The sequence below is a fragment of the Oncorhynchus keta genome, unplaced genomic scaffold (assembly GCF_023373465.1).
Source record: "Oncorhynchus keta strain PuntledgeMale-10-30-2019 unplaced genomic scaffold, Oket_V2 Un_contig_8101_pilon_pilon, whole genome shotgun sequence".
Taxonomy (NCBI): Eukaryota; Metazoa; Chordata; class Actinopteri; order Salmoniformes; family Salmonidae; genus Oncorhynchus; species Oncorhynchus keta.
Window position 1 is genome coordinate 365001 of NW_026289860.1, and position 16961 is coordinate 381961.

General features: G+C 46.0%; 1 pseudogene; it reads right to left on the bottom strand.

Annotated features, from left to right (window-relative positions):
- The window catches only part of LOC118379495 (neuron navigator 3-like), a 276779-nt pseudogene extending 261013 nt beyond the window's left edge, over positions 1-15766 (bottom strand).
- Between the last annotated feature and the right edge of the window lie 1195 nt (positions 15767-16961).

The window sequence follows — 16961 nt, forward strand, 5'->3', positions numbered from 1 at the left end:
AGGGGATTGTGAGGCTGTACTGCTACAGCATGGGTGACAGTCCTGCATCCAATCATCTCCAGTACCCTGCGAGTTCGCCATGAACATAACAGAGGGATGAAGAGATCCCAGAAAAAAAACATTCAAGGAAAAAGGCTATAAGACCTAGCAGGACCACCATAAGAGGGAACAGGACCACTATAAGAGATAACAGGACCACTATAAGAGGTAACAGGACCACCATAAGAGGGAACAGGACCACTATAAGACATAACAGGACCACTATAACAGGACCACTATAAGGTAACAGGACCACTATAAGAGATAACAGGGCCACTATAAGAGGTAACAGGATCACTATAAGAGGTAACAGGACCACTATAAGAGGTAACAGGACCACTATAAGAGGTAACAGGACCACTATAAGAGGTAGAACAGGACCACTATAAGAGGTAACAGGACCACTATAAGAGGTAACAGGACCACTATAAGAGGTAACAGGACCACTATAAGAGGTAACAGGACCACTATAAGAGGTAACAGGACCACCATAAGAGATAACAGGGCCACTATAAGAGATAACAGGACCACCATAAGAGGGAACAGGACCACTATAAGAGGGAACAGGACCACAGTAAGAGGGAACAGGACCACCATAAGAGGGAACAGGACCACTGTAAGAGGTAACAGGATCCCTATAAGAGGTAACAGGACCATTATAAGAGATAACAAGATCCCTATAACAGGTAACAAGATCCCTATAAGAGATAACATTATAAGAGGTAGCAGGACCACCATAACAGATAACAGGACCACTATAAGAGGTAACAGGACCACTATAAGAGGTAACAGGACCACTATAAGAGGTAACAGAACCACCATAAGAGGTAACAGGATCCCTATAAGAGGTAACAGGATAACTATATGAGGTAACATACCCACTATAAGAGGTACCAGGACCATTATAAGAGGTAACATGATCACTATAAGAGGTAACAGGACCACTATAAGAGGTAACAGGACCACCATAAGAGGTAACATGATCCCTATAAGAGGTAACAGGATCACTATAAGAGGTAACAGAACCACCATAAGAGGTAACAGGATCCCTATAAGAGGTAACAGGATCACTATATGAGGTAACATACCCACTATAAGAGGTACCAGGACCATTATAAGAGGTGACATACCCACAATAAGAGATAACAGGATACCTATAAGAGGTAATATGATCACTATATGAGGTAACATACCCACTATAAGAGGTAACAGGACCACTATAAGAGGTAACAGGATCCCTATAAGAGGTAACATGATCCCTATAAGAGGTAGTCGGACCACTATAAGAGGTAACAGGACCCCTATAAGAGGTAGCAGGACCACTATAAGAGGTAGCAGGACCACTATAAGAGGTAACAGGATCACTATATGAGGTAACAGGACCATTATAAGAGGTAGTAGGACCCCTATAAGAGGTAGCAGGTCCACTATAAGAGGTAGTAGGACCACTATAAGAGGTAGTAGGACCACTATAAGAGGGAACAGGACCACTATAAGAGGTAGTAGGACCACTATAAGAGGGAACAGGACCACTATAAGAGGTAGTCGGACCACTATAAGAGGTAGTAGGACCCCAATAAGAGGTAGCAGGAACATTATAAGAGGTAGCAGGACCACTATAAGAGGTAGCAGGACCACTATAAGAGATAACAGGATCCCTATAACAGGTAACAAAATCCCTATAACAGGTAGCAGGACCACCATAAGAGATAACAAGACCACCATAAGAGATAACAGGACCACTATAATAGGTAACAGGACCACCATAAGAGGTAACAAGACCACCATAAGAGGGAACAGGACCACCATAAGAGGTAACAGGACCACCATAAGAGGGAACAGGACCACCATAAGAGGTACAAGACCACCATAAGAGGTAACAGGATCCCTATAAGAGGTAACAGGACCATTATAAGAGGTGACATACCCACTATAAGAGGTAACATGACCATTATAATAGGTAGTAGGACTACTATACAAGGTAACAGGACCACCATAATAGGTAACAGGACCATTATAAAAGGTAACAGGATCACTATAAGAGGTAGTAGGACCACTATAAGAGGTAACAGGACCACTATAAGAGGTAGTAGGACCACTATAAGAGGTAACAGGACCACTATAAGAGATAACAGGGTAGTAACAGGACCACTATAAGAGGTAACAGGTAGGACAGGACCACTATAAGAGGTAGCAGGACCACTGTAAGAGGTAGTAGGACCACTATAAGAGGTAGTAGGACAGGACCCTATAAGAGGTAACAGGACCATTCTAAAAGGTAACATGATCACTATAAGAGGTAGCAGGACCCCTATAAGAGGTAGTAGGACCCCTATAAGAGGTAACAGGACCATTCTAAAAGGTAACAGGACCACTATAAGAGGGAACAGAACCACTATAAGAGGTAACAGGACCACTATAAGAGGTAACAGGACCACTATAAGAGGTAACAGGACCACTATAAGAGGTAACAGGACCACTATAAGAGGTAACAGGACCACTATAAGAGGTAACAGGACCACTATAAGAGGTAACAGGACCACTATAAGAGGTAGCAGGACCACTATAAGAGGTAACAGGATCACTATATGAGGTAACATACCCACTATAAGAAGTGCCAGGACCATTATAAGAGGTGACATACCCACAATAAGAGATAACAGGATCCCTATAAGAGGTAACAGGATCCCTATAAGAGGTAACAGGACCACTATAAGAGGTAACAGGATCCCTATAAGAGGTAACAGGACCACTATAAGAGGTAACAGGACCACTATAAGAGGTAACAGGAACACAATAAGAGGTAACAGGACCACTATAAGAGGTAACAGGACCACTATAAGAGGTAACAGGACCACCATAAGAGGTAACAGGACCCCTATAAGAGGTAGTAGGACCACTATAAGAGGGAACAGGACCACTATAAGAGGTAGTAGGACCACTATAAGAGGTAGTAGGACCACTATAAGAGGTAACAGGACCACTATAAGAGGTAGTAGGACCACTATAAGAGGTAACAGGACCACTATAAGAGGTAACAGGACCACTATAAGAGGTAGCAGGACCCCTATAAGAGGTAACAGGACCACTATAAGAGGTAACAGGACCACTATAAGAGGTAACAGGACCACTATAAGAGATAACAGGATCCCTATAACAGGTAACAAAATCCCTATAACAGGTAGCAGGACCACCATAAGAGATAACAAGACCACCATAAGAGATAACAGGACCACTATAATAGGTAACAGGACCACCATAAGAGGTAACAAGACCACCATAAGAGGGGAACAGGACCACCATAAGAGGTAACAGGACCACCATAAGAGGGAACAGGACCACCATAAGAGGTACAAGACCACCATAAGAGGTAACAGGATCCCTATAAGAGGTAACAGGACCATTATAAGAGGTGACATACACCACTATAAGAGGTAACATGACCATTATAATAGGTAGTAGGACTACTATACAAGGTAACAGGACCACCATAATAGGTAACAGGACCATTATAAAAGGTAACAGGATCACTATAAGAGGTAGTAGGACCACTATAAGAGGTAACAGGACCACTATAAGAGGTAGTAGGACCACTATAAGAGGTAACAGGACCACTATAAGAGGTAGTAGGACCACTATAAGAGGTAGGTAGGACCCTTATAAGAGGTAGCAGGACCACTGTAAGAGGTAGTAGGACCAGGACTATAAGAGGTAGTAGGACCCCTATAAGAGGTAACAGGACCATTCTAAAAGGTAACATGATCACTATAAGAGGTAGCAGGACCCTATAAGAGGTAGTAGGACCCTATAAGAGGTAACAGGACCATTCTAAAGGTAACAGGATCACTATAAGAGGTAACAGGACCACTGTAAGAGGTAACAGGACCATTCTAAGAGGTAACAGGACCATTCTAAGAGGTAACAGGACCATTCTAAGAGGTAACAGGACCATTCTAAGAGGTAACATGATCACTATAAGAGGTAGCAGAACCCCTATAAGAGGTAACAGGATCACTTGTGCCCATTATGTTGTTTGTCACTACTGTAGCCTCGAGGTTCGGGGTCAAATGCAGCCCAATGTGAGGCCAATACCTTTCAATGGAGAGCATGCTGCATCCATTAAGTATGTTGTTTTTCAATTTACTCTCCAAAATGTACGACAGAGCCCGATATACCTCAAGCCTTGTCTCAAAAGCTCGTCCCTGGAAAAACAGGATGCGTCTGAAATCCTTCACCGTTAACCCGGCGGGCCTTTTTAAAGACCTATTATTCTTCCTGTTTCACACAAAGACTGACTCGAGATCCACAGACGTTATTTATAACTGGTGCGCTCCTACTGTAAACACCAACCCCTCTGTGTGTTCTCCCTCCAAGCTTTACACAAGGAGACGGCAGTTCACTCCCCACAGGCACGAATACCAATAAAAACTGACGGAGTGAGAGTGGAGAGAGAGAGAGAGAGAGAGAGAGAGAGAGAGAGAGAGAGAGGGAGGAGAGACATAGACATACAGGTAGAGAGACAGACAAAGAGAGAGACAGAGAGAGAGAGCGAGAGAGAGAGAGAGAGAGACAGAGAGACAGACAGAGAGAGACAGAGGGGAGAGAGACACAGAGAGAGACAGATAGAAAGAGAAGAGAGAGAGAGACAGACAGACAGGCAGGCAGAGAGAAGGGGAGAGGGACAGAGAGAGACAGAGAGAGACATAAGAGAAAGACAGACAGAGAGAGAGAGACCAGAGGAATAAGAGGCAGGAATGTAGTAGTTACCCCTTTATCAACAGGGGTTAGTGTGTCCCATGCTCGCCCATCACCATATCTCTCCATTTGTCAACATTTGTTGAGAAACAGGTTGTGGTGGGTCTCTTGCCTGGGTGGGAACATTGGTGTAGCTATCCCTGTTATCCCAGAGGTCCTGTGTAGCTATCCCTGTTATCCCAGAGGTCCTGTGTAGCTATCCCTGTTATCCCAGAGGTCCTGTGTAGCTATCCCTGTTATCCCAGAGGTCCTGTGTAGCTATCCCTGTTATCCCAGAGGTCCTGTGTAGCTATCCCTGTTATCCCAGAGGTCCTGTGTAGCTATCCCTGTTATCCCAGAGGTCCTGTGTAACTATCCCTGTTATCCCAGAGGTCCTGTGTAACTATCCCTGTTATCCCAGAGGTCCTGTGTAGCTATCCCTGTGTAACTATTATCCCAGAGGTCCTGTGTAGCTATCCCTGTTATCCCAGAGGTCCTAGCTATCCCTGTTATCCCAGAGGTCCTGTGTAGCTATCCCTGTTATCCCAGAGGTCCTGTGTAGCTATCCCTGTTATCCCAGAGGTCCTGTGTAGCTATCCCTGTTATCCCAGAGGTCCTGTGTAACTATCCCTGTTATCCCAGAGGTCCTGTGTAGCTATCCCTGTTATCCCAGAGGTCCTGTATAGCTATCCCTGTTATCCCAGGGGATATGTGGTAAAAAGGGAAGCAGGGCCCTGTGCTGCATGCCTGGGGTCAACACACCGCCACTTCCCCGGGGCTTCTCCCTCTCTTCCAGATAAGGAGCCCAGGCAGCCAGACCAGACCACCCATGGCTAGGACACAACCCCCGGCTCGGCCTCCCTCCCCACCTCCCTCTGTCTCTGACGGGAAGAGCTGGCAGGGACCCCAAGCTCTGCAGACCAGACTAGGGCGGCTGCCTCGGCAGCATCTGAGCCAGTGGGGAGAGGAGCTGTGTTTACATTCCCCACACTAACTCCAGAGCCAGTGAGACCTAACACGGATCCCTGAGCTCACCACTTTCCTCCTCTCCCTGCTGCCCCCCCCCCTGCAGGGGTTTATCAGCACCTGGGCGTAGTGAGAGGTGGAGGAGATGCGCCGTTGCAGCAAACAAGGCCATGTGCAATCGCACTCTCTGGTTCATCTCTTCTTGCTGACATTTTGGCAGGTCAGATCAGAGACAAACAACAGGATGTGTGGAAGAAGATCCACAGGACGTTTGCGCCAGGCAGGGTGTATCTTACCAGTTGTCTGCGCTTCCAGCAAACAAAAACTGATACACATATTCAGAACAACATCCCCTCACTAAGGTTACACGGCTATGTATGGTTGCCATAGCAGCCAAGGGAACAGAGCATGGCAACAGAGCCTGTGTTTCATGACCTGACCTGAGGTATCTTGTGTGTTTCTAAGACACAAACTGGGTGCAGTGGTCATGGGGAGAATTGTTCTACAGTAAATCTATTATAATGGTTGTAGTAAGTGCATGTGCAGTGTTTCCATTGGGAAGGAGTGAGAGTAGAGACAGTTGGCCTGTGTCCCATCTAATCTCTGATTGCAGCCTGGCAAAAACTTTACCTTGGTACCTTGAAGCATGAAAGGGCCCATGTTTGAATTCCTTATGACTGCATCTTTCCTTTCTCCCTTCCTTGATGTAATAACTGATTAGACATGCGTAGGCAGGCGAACACCACATGGATTAAACCGGCCAGTCATTTCTAATCAGGGATGCACTTCAAACGGAGACAGGGATACAAACCATAACATGGTGGCCAACCAAAAAAGTACAAACCATGAAAGATCTCGGCTCAGACACCAGGACTAGAAACCATACCATGGCGGCCAACCAAAAAAGAACCATGATAAATCTCGGCTCAGACACCAGGGATACAAACCATAACATGGTGGCCAACCAAAAAAGAACCATGAAAAATCTCGGCTCAGACACCAGGACTAGAAACCATACCATGGCGGCCAACCAAAAAAGAACCATGATAAATCTCGGCTCAGACATCAGCAGGAGGGCATCCATTTCGAGTCTCAGCTGGAAAGTCTAACACATCAGCACCCCACGATGCTTGTAACTGGGATGACCCAGGGAGGATGTGACATCCGCGGTATCACGGAATCAGATGCAGTGACACAGGAAAGGTGTGAAATGAGCAGATGTTGCTGTTATTCATACTCGCAGGACAAACTGGGATCTACGTCTAACCTGTCAATCATTCTTCATATGCTGTAACCCAAAGAGGGTTTATTTTGTTTGACGTTAATGGCATCGGATTGAATAAAATGACAACAACAACAAACAACTCTTAGTGGGACGTTGAGAAATCAATGGTTGTAAAAGGTGCGAAAAATGAATAACACTGCTCACGCTCAAGGGCTGCTCACACTCTGTCTGCGTTCCAAATTGCCCCCTTTTCCTTATATAGTGCACTACTTTTAACCAGAACTCTATTGGCCCTAATCAAAAGTAGGGCACTATGTAAGAAATAGGGTTCCATTTGGGACAACACCTCCCTCACCACTGTAGCTGGGTATCTGCCAAGGCTCCGAGCCACAGATCCCATCAGCAGAGCCGTGGCACTTCATTACAACCCCATTCACCTCCAGTACCTCTTCATTCTACAGTGACTGACAAGGTATGTCAGTGAGTACTACAGTGTGTATATGTGTGTGTGTGACTGTGTGTGTGTGTCCTGGATCTCATCTCAATCACAGGGAGGAGGATCTCTTGACAGGTCAACCTTGGATGGATTAACTGAGATCCCAGGGAAGAATGCAGGTGTTATGCAAGACCACCGAAGGAAGGAGGCCTCCTAAGAATGCCAACACGTACAATCGTATAGATTGAACGCAGACATGTGCAAAAGCAGGCACACACAAATGTACAAATGCACACACACACACACACACACACACACACACACACACACACACACACACACACACACACACACACACACACACACACACACACACACACACACACACACACACACACACACACACACACACATTCAGCCCTCAATATTATTGATGTCCTAAAGCATTGATATTCTAAACACACCCTACAAACCACAGTTATTTGTCATTTTCAAACAGAAGCATTGGATATGTTTAGCTCATAATTAGTTTGAAACCGGTTAACATTAACCACTTGTCATGTGGAATCCTTCCTTTTATTCCCAATCATGATTAATGGTCCCCAACACATTACAGGCTCTGAAGCAGTGTGTGTTTGTGTCATGAGATTCCCTTCAAACTTTCTCTCAGTTAGGAATAACAACACAGTCTGGTAAACACTAAACAAGGAGAGCGGCCAGCCCAGTGCTTAACCAAGGACAAACAAGTCCACACAAGCATGCATTATGCAGCGAGGGTCTGCTTTGATCTGTTGGATCACCCTGAATCCTTCCTTTCAGCCACTCCACACAGGACAAGCTGTATCAGTCACTGTGGAGGAGTAATGACAACATGTACCCTATCTCTACTACTGTCAGTCAGTCACATGTACCCTATCTCTACTACTGTCACACTGAGGAGGAGTAATGACAACATGTACCCTATCTCTACTACTGTCAGTCACTGTGGAGGAGTAATGACAACATGTACCCTATCTCTACTACTGTCACACTGAGGAGGAGTAATGACAACATGTACCCTATCTCTACTACTGTCAGTCACTGTGGAGGAGTAATGACAACATGTACCCTATCTCTACTACTGTCACACTGAGGAGGAGTAATGACAACATGTACCCTATCTCTACTACTGTCAGTCACTGTGGAGGAGTAATGACAACATGTACCCTATCTCTACTACTGTCAGTCACTGTGGAGGAGTAATGACAACATGTACCCTATCTCTACTACTGTCACTGTGGAGGAGTAATGACAACATGTACCCTATCTCTACTACTGTCACACTGAGGAGTAATGAAAACATGTACCCTATCTCTACTACTGTCAGTCACTGTGGAGGAGTAATGACAACATGTACCCTATCTCTACTACTGTCAGTCACTGTGGAGGAGTAATGACAACATGTACCCTATCTCTACTACTGTCACACTGAGGAGTAATGACAACATGTACCCTATATCTACTACTGTCAGTCACTGGAGGAGTAATGAAAACATGTACCCTATATCTACTACTGTCACACTGAGGAGTAATGACAACATGTACCCATCTACTACTGTCACACTGAGGAGTAATGACAACATGTACCCTATCTCTACTACTGTCAGTCACTGTGGAGGAGTAATGACAACATGTACCCTATCTCTACTACTGTCACACTGAGGAGTAATGACAACATGTACCCTATCTCTACTACTGTCAGTCACTGTGGAGGAGTAATGACAACATGTACCCTATCTCTACTACTGTCAGTCACTGTGGAGGAGTAATGACAACATGTACCCTATATCTACTACTGTCACACTGAGGAGTAATGACAACATGTACCCTATCTCTACTACTGTCAGTCACTGTGGAGGAGTAATGACAACATGTACCCTATCTCTACTACTGTCAGTCACTGTGGAGGAGTAATGACAACATGTACCCTATCTCTACTACTGTCACACTGAGGAGTAATGACAACATGTACCCTATATCTACTACTGTCACACTGAGGAGTAATGAAAACATGTACCCTATATCTACTACTGTCACACTGAGGAGTAATGAAAACATGTACCCTATATCTACTACTGTCACACTGAGGAGTAATGACAACATGTACCCTATCTCTACTACTGTCACACTGAGGAGTAATGACAACATGCACCCTATCTCTACTACTGTCACACTGAGGAGTAATGACAACATGTACCCTATATCTACTACTGTCACACTGAGGAGTAATGAAAACATGTACCCTATATCTACTACTGTCACACTGAGGAGTAATGACAACATGTACCCTATCTCTACTACTGTCAGTCACTGTGAGGAGTAATGACAACATGTACCCTATCTCTACTACTGTCAGTCACTGTGAGGAGTAATGACAACATGTACCCTATCTCTACTACTGTCAGTCACTGTGAGGAGTAATGACAACATGTACCCTATCTCTACTACTGTCAGTCACTGTGAGGAGTAATGACAACATGTACCCTATCTCTACTACTGTCAGTCACTGTGAGGAGTAATGACAACATGTACCCTATCTCTACTACTGTCAGTCACTGTGAGGAGTAATGACAGCATGTACCCTATCTCTACTACTGTCAGTCACTGTGAGGAGTAATGACAGCATGTACCCTATCTCTACTACTGTCAGTCACTGTGAGGAGTAATGACAACATGTACCCTATCTCTACTACTGTCAGTCACTGTGAGGAGTAATGACAACATGTACCCTATCTCTACTACTGTCAGTCACTGTGAGGAGTAATGACAACATGTACCCTATCTCTACTACTGTCACACTGAGGAGTAATGACAACATGTACCCTATCTCTACTACTGTCACACTGAGGAGTAATGACAACATGTACCCTATCTCTACTACTGTCACACTGAGGAGTAATGACAACATGTACCCTATCTCTACTACTGTCACACTGAGGAGTAATGACAACATGTACCCTATCTCTACTACTGTCACACTGAGGAGTAATGACAACATGTACCCTATCTCTACTACTGTCACACTGAGGAGTAATGACAACATGTACCCTATCTCTACTACTGTCACACTGAGGAGTAATGACAACATGTACCCTATCTCTACTACTGTCACACTGAGGAGTAATGACAACATGTACCCTATCTACTACTGTCAGTCACACTGAGGAGTAATGACAACATGTACCCTATCTCTACTACTGTCACACTGAGGAGTAATGACAACATGTACCCTATCTCTACTACTGTCACACTGAGGAGTAATGACAACATGTACCCTATCTCTACTACTGTCACACTGAGGAGTAATGACAACATGCACCCTATCTCTACTACTGTCACGCTGAGGAGTAATGACAACATGTACCCTATCTCTACTACTGTCAGTCACTGTGAGGAGTAATGACAACATGTACCCTATCTCTACTACTGTCAGTCACTGTGAGGAGTAATGACAACATGTACCCTATCTCTACTACTGTCAGTCACTGTGAGGAGTAATGACAACATGTACCCTATCTCTACTACTGTCACACTGAGGAGTAATGACAACATGTACCCTATCTCTACTACTGTCAGTCACTGTGAGGAGTAATGACACCATGTACCCTATCTCTACTACTGTCACACTGAGGAGTAATGACAACATGTACCCTATATCTCTACTACTGTCACACTGAGGAGTAATGACAACATGTACCCTATCTCTACTACTGTGTCACTGTGAGGAGTAATGACAACATGTACCCTATCTCTACTACTGTCACACTGAGGAGTAATGACAACATGTACCCTATCTCTACTACTGTCAGTCACTGAGGAGTAATGACAACATGTACCCTATCTCTACTACTGTCAGTCACTGTGAGGAGTAATGACAACATGTACCCTATCTCTACTACTGTCACACTGTGAGGAGTAATGACAACATGTACCCTATCTCTACTACTGTCAGTCACTGTGAGGAGTAATGACAACATGTACCCTATCTCTACTACTGTCAGTCACTGAGGAGTAATGACAACATGTACCCTATCTCTACTACTGTCACACTGAGGAGTAATGACAACATGTACCCTATCTCTACTACTGTCACACTGAGGAGTAATGACAACATGTACCCTATCTCTACTACTGTCACACTGAGGAGTAATGACAACATGTACCCTATCTCTACTACTGTCACACTGAGGAGTAATGACAACATGTACCCTATCTCTACTACTGTCACACTGAGGAGTAATGACAACATGCACCCTATCTCTACTACTGTCACACTGAGGAGTAATGACAACATGTACCCTATATCTACTACTGTCACACTGAGGAGTAATGACAACATGCACCCTATCTCTACTACTGTCACACTGAGGAGTAATGACAACATGTACCCTATCTCTACTACTGTCACACTGAGGAGTAATGACAACATGTACCCTATCTCTACTACTGTCACACTGAGGAGTAATGACAACATGTACCCTATCTCTACTACTGTCAGTCACTGTGAGGAGTAATGACAACATGTACCCTATCTCTACTACTGTCACACTGAGGAGTAATGACAACATGTACCCTATCTCTACTACTGTCAGTCACTGTGCGGAGTAATGACAACATGTACCCTATCTCTACTACTGTCACACTGAGGAGTAATGACAACATGTACCCTATCTCTACTACTGTCAGTCACTGTGAGGAGTAATGACAACATGTACCCTATCTCTACTACTGTCAGTCACTGTGAGGAGTAATGACAACATGTACCCTATCTCTACTACTGTCAGTCACTGTGAGGAGTAATGACAACATGTACCCTATCTCTACTACTGTCACACTGAGGAGTAATGACAACATGCACCCTATCTCTACTACTGTCAGTGACACATGTACCCTATATCTACTACTGTCACACTGAGGAGTAATGACAACATGTACCCTATCTCTACTACTGTCACACTGAGGAGTAATGACAACATGTACCCTATCTCTACTACTGTCAGTCACTGTGAGGAGTAATGACAACATGTACCCTATCTCTACTACTGTCAGTCACTGTGAGGAGTAATGACAACATGTACCCTATCTCTACTACTGTCAGTCACTGAGGAGTAATGACAAATGTACCCTATCTCTACTACTGTCAGTCACTGTGAGGAGGACAACATGTACCCTATTTACTATTTAGGAGTAATGACAACATGTTCACCTAACTATGTCACACCAGGAATAATGACAACATGTACCCTATCTCTACTACTGTCACACTGAGGAGTAATGACAACATGTACCCTATCTACTACTGTCTGTCACTGAGGAGTAATGACAACATGTACCCTTGTCACACTGAGGAGTAATGACAACAATCTCTACTACTGTCACACAAATAGTTCTACTGTCAGTCATGAGCAGTTTACAAATTAGTACCCTATCTCTTATGTTTTAGCACCCTATCTCCTCTGTCTCCAAAACAAATTGCACTACTACTGTCACATCTGAGGAGTAATGACAAGCTCCCCAGCTCTACTACCCAGCACCAACATGTACCCAGCACCTCCCAGCTCCTCCCAGCACCTCCTGTCAGCTGAGGAGTAATCCTCCCAGCTCCTCCCAGTCTCCTCCCAGAGTAATGACAACTCCTACCCAGTCACTGTGAGGAGTAATGACCATGTACCCTATCCCTAGCTGTCCTCCCAGCAACCTCCCAGCTACTGTCTCACAGTAATGACAACATGTCCCAGCTACCTCCCACCAACCTCCCAGCACCTACTGTCCACTGTGCTGACCTCCCAGCTCCTCCCAGCAACCTCCCAGCACCTCCCAGCTCCTCCCAGCTCCTCCCAGCTCCTCCCAGCACCTCCCACCTCCTCCCAGCACCTCCCAGCTCCTCCCAGCTTATCAAGCTATGAACCTCAAATAGTTCTGGTTAATGAGCAGCACCTCCCCAGCTCCTCCCAGCTCCTCCCAGCTCCTCCCAGCACCTCCCAGCTCTTCCCAGCACCTCCCACCTCCTCCCAGCACCTCCCAGCTCCTCCCAGCACCTCCCAGCTCCTCCCAGCTCTTCCCAGCACCATCCCAGCTTTCCCCAGCTCCTCCCAGCACCTCCCAGCTCCTCCCAGCACCTCCCAGCTCTTCCCAGCTCCTCCCAGCTCTTCCCAGCACCATCCAGCTTTTCCCAGCTCCTCCCACTAGAGAAAAGTGAAATAAGTCAAGTGTGTTGTTGTTCACTCAGGGGTTGTGACACCAAAAGGGAGGAAGCAGAACCCTTTCAACAGCGTACATAGAAACCGATGGTTTATGGAGTGCATGTAACAGAGTTACCGGTTCAGCACCGGGTTAATGATAAAACACACTTCCCCTTGCTCTGGCCCTGCATGCGCTTTCCACTCAGTCACGGACACGCTACAAGGATCCAGGAGGCAGCGCTCAGCTGCTCAGCTCTTTGATGTCAGCACATATTTCCAGGAGAAAAGCGGCCCCTGAGTCAGTTAAGAACTTGAAGACAAAATAGAAAAAGAAAAGGCTCCCAGAAGCCCCAGCAGTAAACAAGGAGACTTGGCCGGAGCGAGCAGGAAACAGGAACGTCTGTTGGTATTTTGACAGGTGGAAGATGTAGGGCGAGCATGCACTACCAAAACTATTTGGCGGGGATATTTGAAATCCTTTCGCTTCCTTTCCGAGACGGACCCCGCCTTCTCCACTTGTCATGAGTCCAATTTCCAACATTCTAAAACACTCCCAAAGAACTTGGCACCGGCTGACTTTAGTATGGGAAAGCACTTAAGGCGATCCGTTCATGTCTATCATTCGCTAGCCATTCTTACCACGCCTTTTTAATACGTCTGGGCCTGAGAATGGGCTTTAGTAGCGCTCAGAGGGGGGAAACGCCAGCTAGCCATCTGAAACGCTACTCCACACGAGGGGAACGCTGAGAGGAGAGGGGGTGTTTTGTATTCAGGGCATGTCAGATTCAGAGGGGCTTCTCAGGTAGCAGTGATTACTATGCATAGCTTTTCCCTCCTATAAAACAGGCAGCACGGTTCATTTCACAGATAGGGATCTTAATAGACTGAGCGCAACACGACGATGCGGCGCATGCACATGAATGTCGGCACTCTGGTTCTGTGACACGTTGCCCCACTTAATGACAGATTTGCGAGTCAACTGACAGAGTTTGAGACTGCATCACAGCGCAAAGCAATGGAAGGACACAAAAGATAAATAAAATGGTGCTGAAATTATTTAGAGGCATTTAAAGTATTTATGTCACAATTCCATGTAGTCTATGATAAAACACCACATCAAAAACAGCTATTTCCTGATTGGGTATAGTTAAGGAGGATTGGGTATAGTTAAGGAGGATTGGGCATAGTTAACGAGGATTGGGTATAGTTAAGGAGGTTTGACATCTACTTTTTGAAGTTTGCTAAGTGCTGCAAGCAGACCTCCACCCAATAGTATATAGAGAGCATGGCACCTGCTATAACTTGCTGAACCAAGACCACATTGATTTCTAAATGAGTCATCTAGTCACACAGAAACAGAACAGTCTAAAGAAAATCCAACAAGCCTGCCTCTGTTAGGTAGCTCACTCAGACTTGGCCAGCCAGCACAGCCACCTGTAGAGCTAATCAATTCCCCCTGCACAGACAGACATGTAGACAGAAATCATTACGAGAGTAGAGTTTGAAGGGAGAAGGAGCCACAGAGTGACAGCATGTCCCCCAGTAACAACACACTGTCACTGACCTTGCAGATCTTACTCTCCTCTGTCTCCTTGCTCCGTCCCTGTTGTTTCTGCTGCGTCCTCCTCTCCTGGTACTCTGACTTGAGTGACAGCTGACAGGAGGAGAGCAGGGGGGATTCTGACCCCCTCAGCTCTGGGGTCCTGGCCATGTACCCCCGTGTGGCAGCGGTTCTGCCCGGGTTGGGGATGGGGAGAGCGCTGTGGACCGGCTTGGAGCCCACTGAGGGTTGTCTGAGCTTGGAGGCTACTCCTACCACCGGCATGGTCCGTCACATCCAGAGAGAGAGAGTTCAAAAGCAGACAGGAGGAAGAGGTTGAAAAAACAGCGAGAGGAGTTGTTTCCCTCAGTTTCCCACACAAGAGAGGCCAAATAAGAGCCCTGTGTCTCCTCCTGACGTCTGGCAGAGAAAAAGAGGGGAAGGAGAAGACAAAATAAAGAGAGGGCTGCCTCTCAGAGAGAAGTCTGGAGTGGGAGAGCAGCCGCAGTCATTCTGTAGCCTACAGCATGTGGGATTTACAGAAACTGAGAAGGTTTCTCCGCCACCGGTTCACTCCCCCTCTCTCTTGCTCCCCCTCCTCCTCTCTGTCAGAGCTCAACCACTCCTCCCTCTCAATTTCTGTCAGAACTACAAAACCAAACAGTCCTCGGGGGCGTAAACTCCTCTGGAAGGTAACCGCCACTCCACCAGTGATTATAGACCTGGTTAAGTGCATGTCCTCCCTCCCTCCCTCCCTCCCCCTCCCTCCCTCCCTCCTCCCTCCCTCCCTCCTCCCTCCCTCCCTCCCCTCCCTCCCTCCCTCTCTCTCTCTTCTCTCCCTCCCTATCTCTCTCTCTCTCTCTCTCTCTCTCTCTCTCTCTCTCTCTCTCTCTCTCTCTCTCTCTCTCTCTCTCTCTCTCTCTCTCTCTCTCTCTCTCTCTCTCTCTCTCCCCTGTCTTTCTCTCTCTCTCTCTGAGCAGCATTCCTCAGCAGCACGTTACTCCCCAGCTCCAACTGTCAAAACAGCTCTCTCCGTAGCCGAGCGCTGATCACTAGAAATAGACACCTCTCACTGGCTGCCTGCATCTGGGACAGCCCTCCTCTTTGATGAAAGAAATAGTAAAAGTTAAATAAAAAAAATAAAGTTTGGAGAGTTATCCAGTACATAATCCCTCACACTGAAGCAGTTTGTCTGGTTCCTGGGACTATTTTTCATGGCGGAAAGAGTTCTAGGTTATTAAGAAATCTCTGCATTTCACTCTTTTCCGTCTCTCTCCCTCTCCCTCTCTCCCTCTCTCCCTCTCCCTCTCTCGCCCTCCCTCTCTCCCTCCTGCTCCAGAATATGGCTTTGGAAAGACAGGCGGTGAGCAGAGGACTGACACCAGTGTTTGGGAGTTGTGGTTTGTGCAGCATCTGAAAGTGCCTCAGTGGGGGAAAAACTGCTTCTCTCACAGCCAGGCGGACGGTTGTGGCAGAAAAAACGACCTCCTTGCTAATTCCTGTCAAACAAATAATCAGAACATCCAGAGGAATTGAACAGAAAAGTGGCAACTCTGTTTTCTCTGTCAAGAAAAGAGAAAAGGAGGGATATTTTTCATTTAGTCTAGTGGTGAAGGAAATGGAGTCATTGATCACTAAATGCCATGTACTTTCCTGCTGGCTAAACGCCTCTCTCGACCTAGCTTTTCAACTGCTAGTGGTGAGAAACGGGCAACCCTGAATGCATTTGGAGTTTATTAACTGGACAAAATGTGACATGTAAGTGTGGTTTTTAACGGCTCCTAGTGTGGTGTGAGACGT